This window comes from Schistocerca serialis, chromosome 5 (assembly GCF_023864345.2).
Source record: "Schistocerca serialis cubense isolate TAMUIC-IGC-003099 chromosome 5, iqSchSeri2.2, whole genome shotgun sequence".
Lineage (NCBI taxonomy): Eukaryota > Metazoa > Arthropoda > Insecta > Orthoptera > Acrididae > Schistocerca > Schistocerca serialis.
This window is the reverse complement of record NC_064642.1, coordinates 75,253,382-75,268,619: the sequence shown is the minus strand read 5'-3', so window position 1 is coordinate 75,268,619 and position 15,238 is coordinate 75,253,382. Positions and strand designations below refer to the sequence as shown.

The 15,238-nt window shown below is 42.9% G+C and overlaps 1 protein-coding gene across 3 annotated transcripts in view; it reads right to left on the bottom strand.

The window, feature by feature from the left end:
• The window catches only part of LOC126480743 (uncharacterized), a 1,220,032-nt gene that overhangs the window by 984,941 nt on the left and 219,853 nt on the right, over nucleotides 1-15,238 (bottom strand). The gene's annotated exons all lie outside the window — the stretch shown is intronic.

Sequence of the window (15,238 nt, the reverse complement as noted above, 5' to 3'; positions counted from 1 at the left end):
GATTGGGGGGAAGAAATGAAAGAGGAAGCCATCTTGTAGAATTTTGCACAGAGCATAACTTAATCATAGCTAACACTTGGTTCAAGAATCATAAAAGAAGGTTGTATACCTGGAAGAATCCTGGAGATACTAAAAGGTATCAGATAGATTATATAATGGTAAGACAGAGATTTAGGAACCAGGTTTTAAATTGTAAGACATTTCCAGGGGCAGATGTGGATTCTGACCACAATCTATTGGTTATGAACTGCAGATTGAAACTGAAGAAACTGCAAAAAGGTGGGAATTTAAGGACATGGGACCTGGATAAACTGAAAGAACCAGAAATTGTGGAGAGTTTCAGGGAGAGCATAAGGGAACAATTGACAGGAATGGGGGAAAGAAATACAGTAGAAGAAGAATGGGTAGCTCTGAGGGATGAAGTAGTGAAGGCAGCAGAGGATCAAGTAGGTAAAAAGACGAGGGCTAATAGAAATCCTTGGGTAACAGAAGAAATATTGAATTTAATTGATGAAAGGAGAAAATATAATATTGCAGTAAATGAAGCAGGCAAAAAGGAATACAAACGTCTCAAAAATGAGATCGACAGGAAGTGCAAAATGGCTAAGCAGGGATGGCTAGAAGACAAATGTAAGGATGTAGAGGCTTGTCTCACTAGGGGTAAGATAGATACTGCCTACAGGAAAATTAAAGAGACCTTTGGAGAGAAGAGAACCACTTGTATGAATATCAAGAGCTCAGATGGCAACCCAGTTCTAAGCAAAGAAGGGAAAGCAGAAAGGTGGAAGGAGTATATACAGGGTCTATATAGGGGCGATGTTCTTGAGGACAATATTACGGAAATGGAAGAGGATGTAGATGAAGATGAAATGGGAGATAAGATACTGCGTGAAGAGTTTGACAGAGCACTGAAAGACCTGAGTCGAAACAAGGCCCCGGGAGTAGACAACATTCCATTAGAACTACTGATGGCCTTGGGAGAGCCAGTCATGACAAAACTCTACCATCTGGTGAGCAAGATGTATGAGACAGGCGAAATACCCACAGACTTCAAGAAGAATATAATAATTCCAATCCCAAAGAAAGCAGGTGTTGACAGATGTGAAAATTACCGAACTATCAGTTTAATAAGTCACAGCTGTAAAATACTAACGCGAATTCTTTACAGACGAATGGAAAAACTGGTAGAAGCGGACCTCGGGGAAGATCAGTTGGGATTCCGTAGAAATGTTGGAACACGTGAGGCAATACTGACCTTACGACTTATCTTAGAAGAACGATTAAGGAAAGGCAAACCTACGTTTCTAGCATTTGTAGACTTAGAGAAAGCTTTTGACAACGTTAACTGGAATACTCTCTTTCAAATTCTGAAGGTGGCAGGGGTAAAATACAGGGAGCGAAAGGCTATTTACAATTTGTACAGAAACCAGATGGCAGTTATAAGAGTCGAGGGGCATGAAAGGGAAGCAGTGGTTGGGAAGGGAGTGAGGCAGGGTTGTAGCCATTCCCCAATGTTATTCAATCTGTATATTGAGCAAGCAGTGAAGGAAACAAAAGAAAAATTCGGAGTAGGTATTAAAATTCATGGAGAAGAAGTAAAAACTTTGAGGTTCGCCGATGACATTGTAATTCTGTCAGAGACAGCAAAGGACTTGGAAGAGCAGTTGAACGGAATGGACAGTGTCTTGAAAGGAGGATATAAGATGAACATCAACAAAAGCAAAACGAGGATAATGGAATGTAGTCAAATTAAATCGGGTGATGCTGAGGGGATTAGATTAGGAAATGAGACGCTTAAAGTAGTAAAGGAGTTTTGCTATTTAGGGAGTAAAATAACTGAGGATGGTCGAAGTAGAGAGGATATAAAATGTAGACTGGCAATGGCAAGGAAATCGTTTCTGAAGAAGAGAAATTTGTTAACATCGAGTATAGATTTAAGTGTCAGGAAGTCGTTTCTGAAAGTATTTGTATGGAGTGTAGCCATGTATGGAAGTGAAACATGGACGATAACCAGTTTGGGCAAGAAGAGAATAGAAGCTTTCGAAATGTGGTGCTACAGAAGAATGCTGAAGATAAGGTGCGTAGATCACGTAACTAATGAGGAGGTACTGAATAGGATTGGGGAGAAGAGAAGTTTGTGGCACAACTTGACTAGAAGAAGGGATCGGTTGGTAGGACATGTTTCGAGGCATCAAGGAATCACAAATTTAGCATTGGAGGGCAGCGAGGAGGGTAAAAATCGTAGAGGGAGACCAAGAGATCAATACACTAAGCAGATACAGAAGGATGTAGGTTGCAGTAGGTACTGGGAGATGAAGAAGCTTGCACAGGATAGAGTAGCATGGAGAGCTGCATCAAACCAGTCTCAGGACTGAAGACCACAACAACAACAATAACAAACGATCACGTGACATTACAACAGTGCTTCAAAACTAACGACAAGATAAAACAGCATAAAAAACTGTATCAAATTGCCTTCTTTGAGAGCTAGCGACACCGAAGTAGTTATCAATGTAGTAGCGCCGACTGCCAAACAGGTGCAAAGAAAAAGACTAGGTTTTAACTCCCCGTCAGCGGCATGTTATTAGGGAAGGCGCACTTAAGAAGTTGGATAGCGATGGTGGCTTATCACAAGAAAACATCGCGGTGCTCATTGGAAGTATCAATGCACAAAATGCGATTTATAAGCCATTCGTCTTGAATATGAGTTTATTGTATTAAATAACACTGGAGAAATGAACTACCGCTTACAACCAGCCTACTGTGAAAAAACGGAAACCAAAATGAAACCTGAATTTTAGTAATTTTCCATTTGTAAGACGCTTTCTTGACACACATACAACACCTTGTGTTCTTCTTTAACTGCAACGTGTTTCGGAGCAAAAACTCGACCTGTGAAAATCGGTCATCACTGATGTAAAAGCTAAAACATTTCGTGGCTAAGTGAAGGCGCTAAAATGAGACAAATGTAACGCCCAAAGAACTTCACTGTAGTCCTCGAAAATTAATTCTGAAACGGGTGTTAATTCGCCTGAGTAAGGCGAAGGGATTGCGGTTTTCATTAAAAATAATTCTTGAGAAATAAATACCAGAGGACGAGGGCGAGAGAGAGCACATCTCCATTTCGTGTCTACATAAAGGCAGCATTTGTATAATGTCTGCAGCTGCAGAGGATACAGATGCGCCCACGGACAGTACATTAGGAAGTCGTCACGCAACTCGCGTCAAATCGTGAAAACGATGGTGCACATTTATCATCTAAAAGCGAGTATTTTTCCACTTTACGCGCCAACCTGGTCGTGTTTCATGTCGAGAACACGGGCAAATATTTCACTCGCATTGAGAGAAATCGAATCTGAAGCAGTTTCTATTTTCATTGATGTTCCTCTGATCGGTCAGGCAAATTACAGTGACGCAGCCTTTACTCCGCTACAAGTGAAATAATTTTGCTGATGTCTTCAGAAACGCAACTTTCTTATAAGTCCATTTCCAGGCTAGGTTCTGATTCGGCACACTTTAACAATAACATCATCATAAGCGGCACTTCGTACGAGTATGATGCTACCTCGATTTTTTCAGAGTCCACTTATTACTGTGTCATTACACTGTACGATATGACAGACGAGTGAAAAGCAACTACTCTTAACGAACAAGAAACAGGGCTTAATAAGGAAGGGCGAATGTTTTATTCTTGTCAAGTCATCACTCTTACAACGTACCACAGTGTTTATAGATCACAGGGAGCAACAGACGAAACTCATATTCCAACACATATTGCGAACTGTGTGTTTCCTGAGGTAACTAATAAATATATTCAACTGCGAAATCTTTCGGTGTTAATTTGCTGTAAAGTGGCCTTCCCTACGCTAATTTTAATTAAACTGTTTTACTAAAAAAGCAGTCAAAATCGCAAGAACTTATTTTTGATTCCGGTAATACGTTTCGGCCCATACGATAATCTTCAGATCAGTAGTTCTGAAATAGATATTTACAACTGTCATGAAAGACAAAGCTCGTCCGCATTAAGAGCTAAAATTGCAGGTACGACTGCTGTTTTCCACAATTATGTCAAAAACTGTTTTAAATTTTTCTCATCCTTACTTTATAAATCCATCACTTTGGTCAGTCAGTTCCTCTTCAACAAACAAAGCGCCCGCGGAAACACTTCTCACAATACTCAAGTCCCTGACATCACGAGCAAAACATACACATTGTCGCGTAACACAGCATTTGTCAACGGCCACACCTTTGTTATCATCGCCGCAGCAACCCCCTGTACTGTAGCAGTTACTTGCCGCGGCTTGACATCGCCGAAGTCAACAAGCTAATCTGCGCAGTCGGCCTGAGCGCCTCAGACAGCATAAATGGCAGTGAAACCAACTAGGCTGTCAAATGTCCACTTATCTCTGCTGCTGACGAAGGTTTTCCCGTAAACTGCAAGCTAAAATGCAAATGTGAAGTATACTCACGCTCCAAAACGAGATAACCACCAATAAAACCGCATTCACATTCTTCTCAGATCCGACCTGAGTACACGCGGATAATAAAATAACTGTTTTTGAAAAACGCGTGATAAAAAAAGCCACTTTCGTTTGACTAAGGGCTGACGCTACAGAAAGCTTACATAAGTGTGGCAAGTGGAGCTCTTTTCACGTCTGTCACTCTTTCGACGGGATTATTTGAATGAAGCTGGACCAATGACCTCGATATTTATTCATAAGTATGTGTCAAAAAACCAGTTCAGTGTCGCGATTTATAAAACTAACACCAATAACACGTTTTTAATCAGTCAAACAGTTGCACATGCAAAGGGCGAATGCAAGACTTTGTAGATTTAGGATGATTCTAGGTTTTCACTCATTGGAAATGCACATACCCATCTGCATCCCTCCTACTACGTGGAATGAAAAATACTTGTTTAGAATTATTCCGAAGAGCTACAGTCAATACAAACCCTCCAGAATTTAAGAGGGCTCGTTTATTTACGAAATATTTTCTTCGTCACCGTTACCGCTCATACACCCACTGGACTATCACATCATTAATCGCCCGTATCAATTAGAATTACTCGCACGTATAAAAACTATATAACAAGCAGGTGGAATATAACAGCTGCATGGACACACACACTACGTGATCAAAAGTACCCGGAGACCCCTAAAAACATACGTTTTTCATATCAGGTGCATTGTGCTGCCACCTACTAGGGGTGTTCCATATCAGCGACCTCAGTAGTCATTAGACAGCGTGAGAGACCAGAATGTGCGCTCCCTGGAACTCAAGGACTTCGAACGTGGTCAGGTGATTGGTTGTCACTTGTGTCATAGATCTGTTCACACTCCTAACCATCCCTAGGTCCACTTTTTTCCGATATGATAATGAAGTGGAAACGTAAAGGGACACGTACAGTACAAAAGCCTAGAGGCCGACCTCGTCTATTGACTGAAAGAGACCGCCGACAGTTGAAGAGGGTTGTAATGTGTAATAGGCAGACTTCTATCCAGACCATCACACAGGAATTCCAAACTGCATCACGATCCACTGCAAGTACTATGACAGGCGGGAAGTGAGGAAACTTGGACTTCACGGTCGGGCGGCTGCTCATAAGCCACACATCACTTCGGTAAATGCAAAACGACGCCTCGCTTGGTGCAAGCAGCGTAAACATTGGACGATGGATCAGTAGAAAAACGTTGTGTGGAGTGACGAATTACGGTACACAATGTGGCGATCCGATGACAGGGTGTGGGTATGGCGAATGCCCGGTGAACGTCATCTGCCAGCGTGTAGAGTGCCAACAGTAAAATTCGGAGGGGGTAGTGTTATGGTGTGGTCTTGTTCTTCATGGAAGGGGCTTGCACCCCTTTTTGTTTTGCGTGGCACTATCACAGAACAGGCCTCCATTTATGTTTCAAGCACCTTCTTCCTTCCCACTGTTGAACAGCAATTCGGGGATGGTGATTACATCTTTCAACATGATCGAGCACCTGTTCATAGTGCACATCTTGTAGCGGAGTGGTTACACGAAAGTAACATCCCTATAATGGACTGGCCTGCACAGAATGTTGACCTGAATCCTATAGAACATTTGGGATGTTTAGGAACGCCGACTTCAAGCCAGGCCTCACCGACCGACATCGATACCTCTCCTCACTGCAGCACTCTGTGAAGAATGGGCTGCCATTCCCCAAGAAACCTTCCATCATCTGAATGAACGTATGTCTACGAGAGTGGAAGTTGTCATCAAGGCTAAGGGTGAGCGAACACCATATTGAATTCCAGCCTTACCGTTGGAGGGCGCCACGAACTTGTATGTGATTTTCAGCAAAGGTGTCGGGATACTTTAGATGACATAGTGTATATTTCGCTAGCCCTTTCCTGTCCCACTCGCAAATGCAGCGAGGGAAACAGGCTGTTCATATGCCTCCGCACGAGTCCGTTTACTCCGATCTTGAGGTATCAAAGTATCCGAGCGACCTGAACTGCGTTCCGACCGATTTGCGTTTAGCCCACACCACGTAATTTTAAACGGTTATCAAAAGTTACCACTAGGGGACACTGGTCTGCATGGTAATAAGTCCAGACGTAAATTAATACCACGATACTGCAAATATCAGGAAACACTTTATTACATATGAGACGACCCTTAACACATAAAAACTCGAACGTAATACAATCAGTGACATTACTGAAAAGTTAGCACTGTCATTGGTATCTAAGACAACTAATGCTAGTAACTCTACTCCAAATACTCTGAACTAAACTTTTTTGTGAAAGTGAGGTTCAAATGGTTCAAATGGCTCTGAGCACTATTCGACTTAACTCGTGAGGTCATCAGTCGCCTAGAACATAGAACTAATTAAACCTAACTAACCTAAGGACATCACACACATCCATGCCCGAGGCAGGATTCGAACCTGCGACCGTAGCGGTCGCTCGGCTCCAGACTGTAGCGCCTAGAACCGCACGGCCTTTCCGGCCGGCTGAAAGAGAGGATTTGCAAGAATATTTGAACTTCCAAAATCCAATGGTAATTCGAAGTTGCTCTCTAAAACCGTTTTCCAACCAGTTATTAAACGTCGTTCGTATTGCGAGTAGTCCTGAATGAACTGTTTAAAGAACTAATCAGTTAGAAAAACCGTGATTAACAACGTCAAGCGCTGTATTGGCGCCTCACCAGCGCGTTATCACTAGTAATTACACGGCATTCATGATGGCAAGTGGATTAATGTGCGGTTCGAAATCACCCGTGGCCCTCGTTACCTAACACGAAGCGACATTAAAAATCTAAGTTATCATGGGCAGCTATTCGTTTGAACTTTAAATGATATGTGCCAGCCAGTACCAGTTAGACAATCTAAAAACTGGCTCTGAGCACTATGGGACTCAACATCTGAGGTCATCAGTCCCCTAGAACTTAGAACTACTTAAACCTAACTAACCTAAGGACATCACACACATCCATGCCCGAAGCAGGATTCGAACCCGCGACCGTAGCGGTCGCGCGGCTCCAGGCTGAAGCGCTTAGAACCGCTCATTCACAACGGCCGGCTAGAAAATCTAAACTTGAAAGTTGAAATGACGTGACGTAAGGTTCTGTGTTCGACGGGTATTCGAAATCAGCAGCTAATCGGATTGTTAACAAAGCACAGTCACATGTCAGATATCCATTTTTTCAGCAGGCGTTTGAACCTTAAATGACGAGACGAATGAGTAATTTTTGCTTTCCCGGAATTCCAAAACGGGTCCCATCGCCGTTGTTATCTAGCCACAAATGAACGTTAAATATAGGTTCCTTTCACCAGTAATAAAATGTGAGCATGTTTGAACTAGAAATAAGGTGAAGGAAGTTTCAGTGCTTACTGGGATACACACTGTCACTGACTACACACGAAGGCATTAACTACCGAATTCCTTTTCACCCATAGCTAGAAGTGGCGTATTTGAACGTTTCTGCGTCTGACTGGGAGTTGAAATCATTACCCATCGTTATCGTTGGCAACGCACGAAGAAACGTTAAAAATTAAAATAATTTTTCACCAGCAGGTAGGTGTGCACGTGCTAGCGCCTGAAAAGACGTGATGTAAACTTCTGGGACGACCAGAATTCGAATGCAGACACACGCCTTACGTGGAGTTCTTGATGAGTTTTGAATAATGGGTAAAAAACGAACCGACGGAACTGTATCGTCACAAAGGAATCAAATCCCGCGAAAGGGAAGTTTCGAATTCGAATCCCAGTACAGCACAAATATTTTTAACATTGTAAGACAAAATAAAACATGCAATAAGTGCCCTATGACCTTACTTGGCGACTGGTTCATTACCTAAAATAAAATTACTAGTGTAAGAAAGTTTTCTGGCGGCAGAGCTTCCACAGGCCACGACTTCCGTCTTTGTCATGGCCCAATCTAACATCTAGTCAACAGTGAAGAGACATCATGTTTAATATGAATTTCTAACCACGGTTCAAGCCTATAGTCTACGCTTGGCGTTACCAGAAGTGAATAGGATCCGTTTGTGCCTATTAAAAGGTCAGCTGTATTCGGAATCAAACACTGACTTTAGGCATATCAACTTCAATCCATCAAACGCCAAAGGTAGCTGCACAGCGATTTCGTTATAACGGAGGCTCGCCACTGGCATGGGAATTCTTACTGAAATCACATAACGGCCATCCACACAAGCTGGCAACAGTTTGTGATGTAGACGTTTCTGAAGGAAGTGTTGGCTCCCACCTGGGCTCCTCTTCTGCACTATCTGTTTGAGGTATATGTGATACAGTGCGAAAGAAATACTGGACAATTGCACTCACATCTTTCGCAACTTTTTTGAAACACGCTCGTCTGTCTGCTACCAGTTGGAATCTGTTGGAAGCTCGAGATAATTTTTTTTCTACCCCATCAGTAACAGCAAAACTTTACAAACACTTCCGTGAGTGAGCTCGTAGACTCCTGTTCTGATCAGAACGTATCTGCAGCACCGGCTCAGATAATCGCGACGTATCGCACCTTGAACCTATGAAATACTAGCAGCACTGGCAGGACTAGCAGCAGCAGGTGAAGAAACCCCCGGCACAGACACGGAGTTCAAGCAAAATGTTCAAACGTGTGTGAAATCTTATGGGACTTAACTTCTAAGGTCATCAGTCCCTAAGTTTACACACTACTTAACCTAAATTATCCTAAGGACAAACACACACACCCATGCCCGAGGGAGGACTCGAACCTCCGCCGGGACCAGCCGCACAGACCATGACTGCAGCGCCTCAGACCGCTTTTTTTTTTTTTTTTTTTTTTTTTTTTTTTTAAATCTCATTTTGTTCGCTTTTGATCGTTGCATCTGCTCAGGGCGGACGTCGTAAAACATCCATTGAAGTTCGTTGTTAATCGAGTAACTCAGTTTTTTTTTTTACTGAGAGCACGTAACCCTCTGACCGAACACGCTGAGCTACCGTGCCGGCACCGCTCGGCTAATCCCTCGCGGCATGTTCAAGCAACTCACGTACACATACATATACACATCTCTGACAGATGGTTGGTCCATCCAACTATTCCTTATACATTCGAGCACACAAATCCACTATTTACAAATAAATAATCATTCACACATTCCATCACCCATGTAAATAGCGTGAAAATGGGAGTGTCCCAATCCCGTCCCCACAGAACCGTTTGTCATCATGACGTCACTAGCTGACTTTCACATGCAGTGCAGTAAGTAGCAGCAAACAGGCAGTTCTAATTTTTGTTTGCGACTGTTCTCGACGTCGCATAACGCACAACCATAGCCCACCTTTAGGTGGCACCTATATACGTATGTGTAAATTTTGGATCTGAGCTCCAAAAAAACTCTACGATCTGCGATCAGTTCGCTTCATCGTTTGTCAGGACAAATATCTTCGTGTTTTGATGTCTTATGTTAGGATTATCGACCACATATCCAGATGTATAGAATGCATTGGGACTGGACCTAATTACTTCATATGCAACAGAGCCTTTCACCCAGTGCATGTAACTGACTGTATCCATATAAAGTAATTTGGTATAGGAGTTTAGTTTCACAAACGCATAGCGAAACCGGTGTATGTGGAATTTGGGGCGGGCCAGAATACACATGCTGGCATACATAGGTTTTGTGAACTGCACTGAAACATTAACTAGCTCCACAATGACTAGTTCTTTATTTAAAATAGTGGTCCACTTAAGATTCGGCCTGGAAATGTAATCTCTTGTGTCTAACTGACCCCCACCCCCTCCCCCTGACAATACACTAAATGAATTTTGTGGTGGTTTCTGACATTTTCCATGGCTTGGGCGAAAACAGAATTATTCATTAATTTAAAAATATCCTTTTTGAAGCTACATCCGTGAGACGCCCCTTTTCGATATTTACATAAAAGTACTCTTTCAACCAGCAAGATTGCTTGAAGATGCTGTAGGTGATTCTAATATGTTTCATCCCCAAACTGAGACGTTGATGGAGGTTTCTGTAGTGCAGGATGTATCTCTGCTTATTCCCCAGCAGTGTCATCAGCTTCGAGATAGAACCACTGCACAGAGCTAAGCGCTCTGAACACAGCAGCAAGTACACGTGTATGTCACGCAAATAGGGAAGCTATGCCACGTCTGTCCGCACGACATATCCTTCACCAGAATCTGCAGCCGTATCTTGGAATTCATTCAGTCAGGCGTTTTCCTCTTTGGACAACCAGTGGAACTCTCCAAACGGCAGAGATTGTTGAATGGCATGCCCATAGAGGTTGTTTACATCCAAGTAAAGGGTGTAACTCAAATCGTCAAATGGCCTGTACTACTCGTCGTTCATTTGTGGACTATTCGCTTTGGTGTACCAGTGCAGAAGTATTCCACGTTTGAAAAAGAGCAACGTGTCAACACCAGCCAATTATATAATTGTGTCCCACGAAAGCCCTGGTGCAGTGTAATAGAAGACAGGATCCAGAGTGTACATGTGTCGGTGCAAACACTCTGAAATTTCTCAAAACTGTCTACGAGCAGGCGTATGTCAGTGTTCGTGTGCAATCTAGCATGTTCCCCTAAATTAGCGATGTTTAACTCCTGCCAAACATATTACAACATAAGAATACTCTGCGTGTACATGAACTGCAGCAAATCCAGGGAGCTAATAGTTATTTTCGCGTAATTCGCTTGGAAAATTAAACATAATTTTCAATGGGTACTGGTATGACACTATCATCTTTCAAACTGGACTACCCAAGTACTCAATAAGAAAGTGACGCAGTGTTATGCTGCGTTTATCAAACTGTGGGACATGAATAACGGCTCTGTCTGAAGGGTAGCAAGAATAGTGTTTTCCATGTTCTTCTGCAGCTTTTACAGTATATGAGAATTATCTGAGTTCCCTTGAGCCTTCAATTTGCCCCACAGTTAAAACGCACTGGGAGAGAGATCAGGTGATCGAGGTTGCCAGGGGATTCCACTGCATCTGCTGATTCTTATTTCCTCACTGTACACATCATGCCCACGTGACAAGACTCAAGGAGATGGTGCTGTTCCTCCATCGTCTTGAAAATACCGATAAAGTCGTTCGCTTTCTATCAGTAGATCCACTTGTGGATAAAAAAGTTTCTGGACATACCCCACTAACCGTCTGGTGAAAGAATCGTGTTACGATGCGGGCACCAGATCGCTCGCATCAAACACCAATCTTAAAATTATGCAACGACCCATAGAGAACTGGTGGGGATTTTCTGATGCATAATGGTCATGTTCTGTGAGTTAACATGCCTTGACAGGCTGACCCAGGCCTCACAGAAAGAAATGAAAAAGTAAGGATCCAAAAGCCCTGGCTTCAATTCACTCAGAAATCACCGGCACAACTCATCACACGATTTAACTCTGTAATGATACAGATGCAGGTCCTTTTTGATAATGTTTCGACACGGCAGGCTCTTGATTCCCATTTTCATAGGTAAACGACGTCGAGATTTCGTCGGATTTTGTTCCAGGTTTTCCTCCACTCGAGCAGTGTTTCCTGCTGTTCTGTTTTCAGACAGTTACGGTTTTTATTCGCTACCGAGCACGTTTCGTGCTATTTTGCTACCAAATTTTGCGCTGCAGACTTTGCTGGAGGTTCTGCCGAAACACTTCCAGTTGTAGACTCCTGCGCAAACAGTTACTACTAGCTAACATCCATTACACTCGGAGCTCAGAAAGATTGGGAACCACTGATCTAGGCAATACAGCCCTGTGAAACCGGATTAATCTTTTTAAAATACACTGGAAGTAAAGATAAGCCAGAAAGTGTACCTTTTTCGAGACGTAACTTTTATTTCTCCTTCATTATGAGATTTATTCAGAATGCAATTTAATTTGTTGTTGTATCAACATTATAATTCTTCATTCCTCGAAAGAAATCATAATATTAATACGTAAGCACGAAAAGTGAAGTACCGATTTTTTATATAAATTGTACGAGGAGGCTAATGGTCCTTATATAATTCGACAGGAACGTTGCGATAGATGTGCACAAAGGAAAAATAGTATGTATGTGTGTAGTCGTTAACAGTGGTAAAAAGGAAGTAGAAGTTTCACATTCGTAACACTGGTGTTACACTCTCTAACACGCATTAAAATCTCCAATACCTGAACATCGAAAATTGAAACGCTACCTACCTCTGCTCTGCGCACCGATCAGGTGCTGTGGTAGAACTGACACACGAAAGTAACAACATTTCGCGAAATCGCATTCTAGGGGCTTTCATGTTTACAAGGTTCATTTGCAGTAAAACATGGATACCGGGCAGCTACAATGCGACAACTGCTAGGTCGGTGATGTTTCTAGCAGTGAAAATGAACGTATCGTAGTAACGAAGTCTGTAAATAACGTTACATTGGCGTCGTTATTTCGCATACTTTTCTGTAAGAGAACTGTGTGGTCATTTGTTGCCTTTACTAGAATATTTGAAGTAAGTTCCTCATTTTTGATTTCTCCATTTTGAATAGCTACGACTTCCGATTTCCCTTATTATGTGGAAACTATATTTATTTTAGGTTACATCTGTAATGCCAACTGGTCACAGAGAAAGACGCAGAGCTAGACAGACACAATTTTCGCGTAGAGACAGTAATAGCAATGTGGGCATTCATAATGATAATACGTTTGTTTTATTTAATGATCATAATATTAGTACATGAGCACTGAAAATTGAATTACCTATTTCTAAAATTAATTATACAAGGAGGCCAATGAAATTATAGGGTAAGCAGAAGTAAAGCTGTGAGTACCGGGCGTGAGTCGTGCTTCGGTAGCTAGATGGTAGAGCACTTGCCCGCGAAAGGCAAAGGTCCCGAGTTCGAGTCTCGGTCGGGCACACAGTTTTAATCTGCCAGGAAGTTTCATGTCAGCGCACACTCCGCTGCAGAGTGAAAATCTCATTCTGGTACGTAAGGAACTTTGTCGAAGAGGTGCACAAAAGAAAAAGCAATGTGTATACGTAGCCATTAGGAGAGTTAAATGGAAGTAGACACACACATGAGAAAAGTTTTCCTTTCTCTCTGATATTGCTATCGACTTCTACCACGCTTAATGATCGGACGCTATGGTAGAAACGCCACACGACAGTAACAACGCTTCGTGAAGTTCTATCCCGGGGACATTCATGTTTAAAAGTTGCAGATGTTCATTTGCAGTAACACATGGACACCAGACAGCTACAACGCCGCAACTGCCAAGTCGTTGAAGTTGTGAACAGTGGAAAACGGAACGTAGTAACGAAGCCGTCGGGGACAACAAACGTTGTTTATTAGCGTTGTTTTTTCACTTACTTTCGTCTAAGAGTACACGGAACTAATTTTGTGTTAGTCTGTCGCCATCACCACAAAATTTAGGGTTTCCTAATTTTCAGTATCTTCATTTTAAGCAGCTACACGTCCCTAATTGTAAGGAAACTACATCTGTTTTAGGATATGCCTCAAAGAAGAACATTACGGATCGGACTGAAAGACGAAGAGCTAGGCAGACACAATTTTTGTGTAGAGAAAGGAACAGGAAAAATGTAGATGTTGAAGAATATATTTAAATGAGAACTGAACATAATTCCACATAATTCTGAGAATTGTAATTGCGGTTTGATGAATTTACTGCGCAGATTTTATAATGCACATTATTTCGCGCCTGAGGTGACTTTACGCGATACAATGGCATTGACACTGTGTTTGTCATAAAGGAAAAGTTAATTTACCTCCATTAATCTGTTGACGCGAACGCTACTGCGGTGATATCATAATCGCGACTACCGGTAAAGTCAGCTACATTTTATTTTGCATGAACAAGATGACAGACATGCAGTACGCCCTTTGGATATTACTTAAAGAAGATTAGGCGTAGGGTGTTTTATCAGGTGGAAGCGGGCGGCGGCGCTGGGCCGGTCAGCAGTCGCAGCCCGAAGACCGTGCCGCGGACCGCTGCGGCTGCCGGCGCACCACGTGCCTCGACCGGCTGCACAGCCGCCACCGAGGTCGCGCAGCGCCGCGCCGCGAATCACTCCACGCAAATACTCCGCACTAAACCCACAGCATCTAGCTCGGTCCGCTCCGGTCTCCGAGTTGCGTCGAGCGAAGCACGATTATTATACAGGGTGATTTTTTCCACCGTGTATAAACTCTAGGGATTGATCGATGAGAGTATACGGAACAAAAAAGGTCTAATGAACTAATGTCCGGAAATGCATCGTTTTCATGCTAGAATTGTTACAGAGAGTCCGGTCTAATACGCACTGTACCATGCAGCCACAGTTACTGTATGGATGGTTTCCGCCTAGAGGGTGCTACTGTTCCTCTTACGTCATGTCCTAGGACTCTCTCCTGCCACAGTAATTGGTAACGTTATGTCCGATTCACTTCTCTTGCTGACTCAGCGTCGTACACAGTGGTTCTGTACACGAATCGAGAGCTTGCCAACACGGTGTTTACTTTCGGAAAGGCAAATGACAACGGGTGGCAGGCAGCAAGTTTGTATCAGGAGAGTTATACCCGCCAACAACAAATGGCTCTGAGCACTATGGGACTCAACTGCTGTGGTCATCAGTCCCTTAGAACTTAGAACTACTTAAACCTAACTAACCTAAGGACATCACACACATCCATGCCCGAGGCAGGATTCGAACCTGCGACCGTAGCAGTCGCACGGTTCCGGACTGCGCGCCTAGAACCGCGAGACCACCGCGGCCGGCGCCAACAACAACCACGGCATTCAAT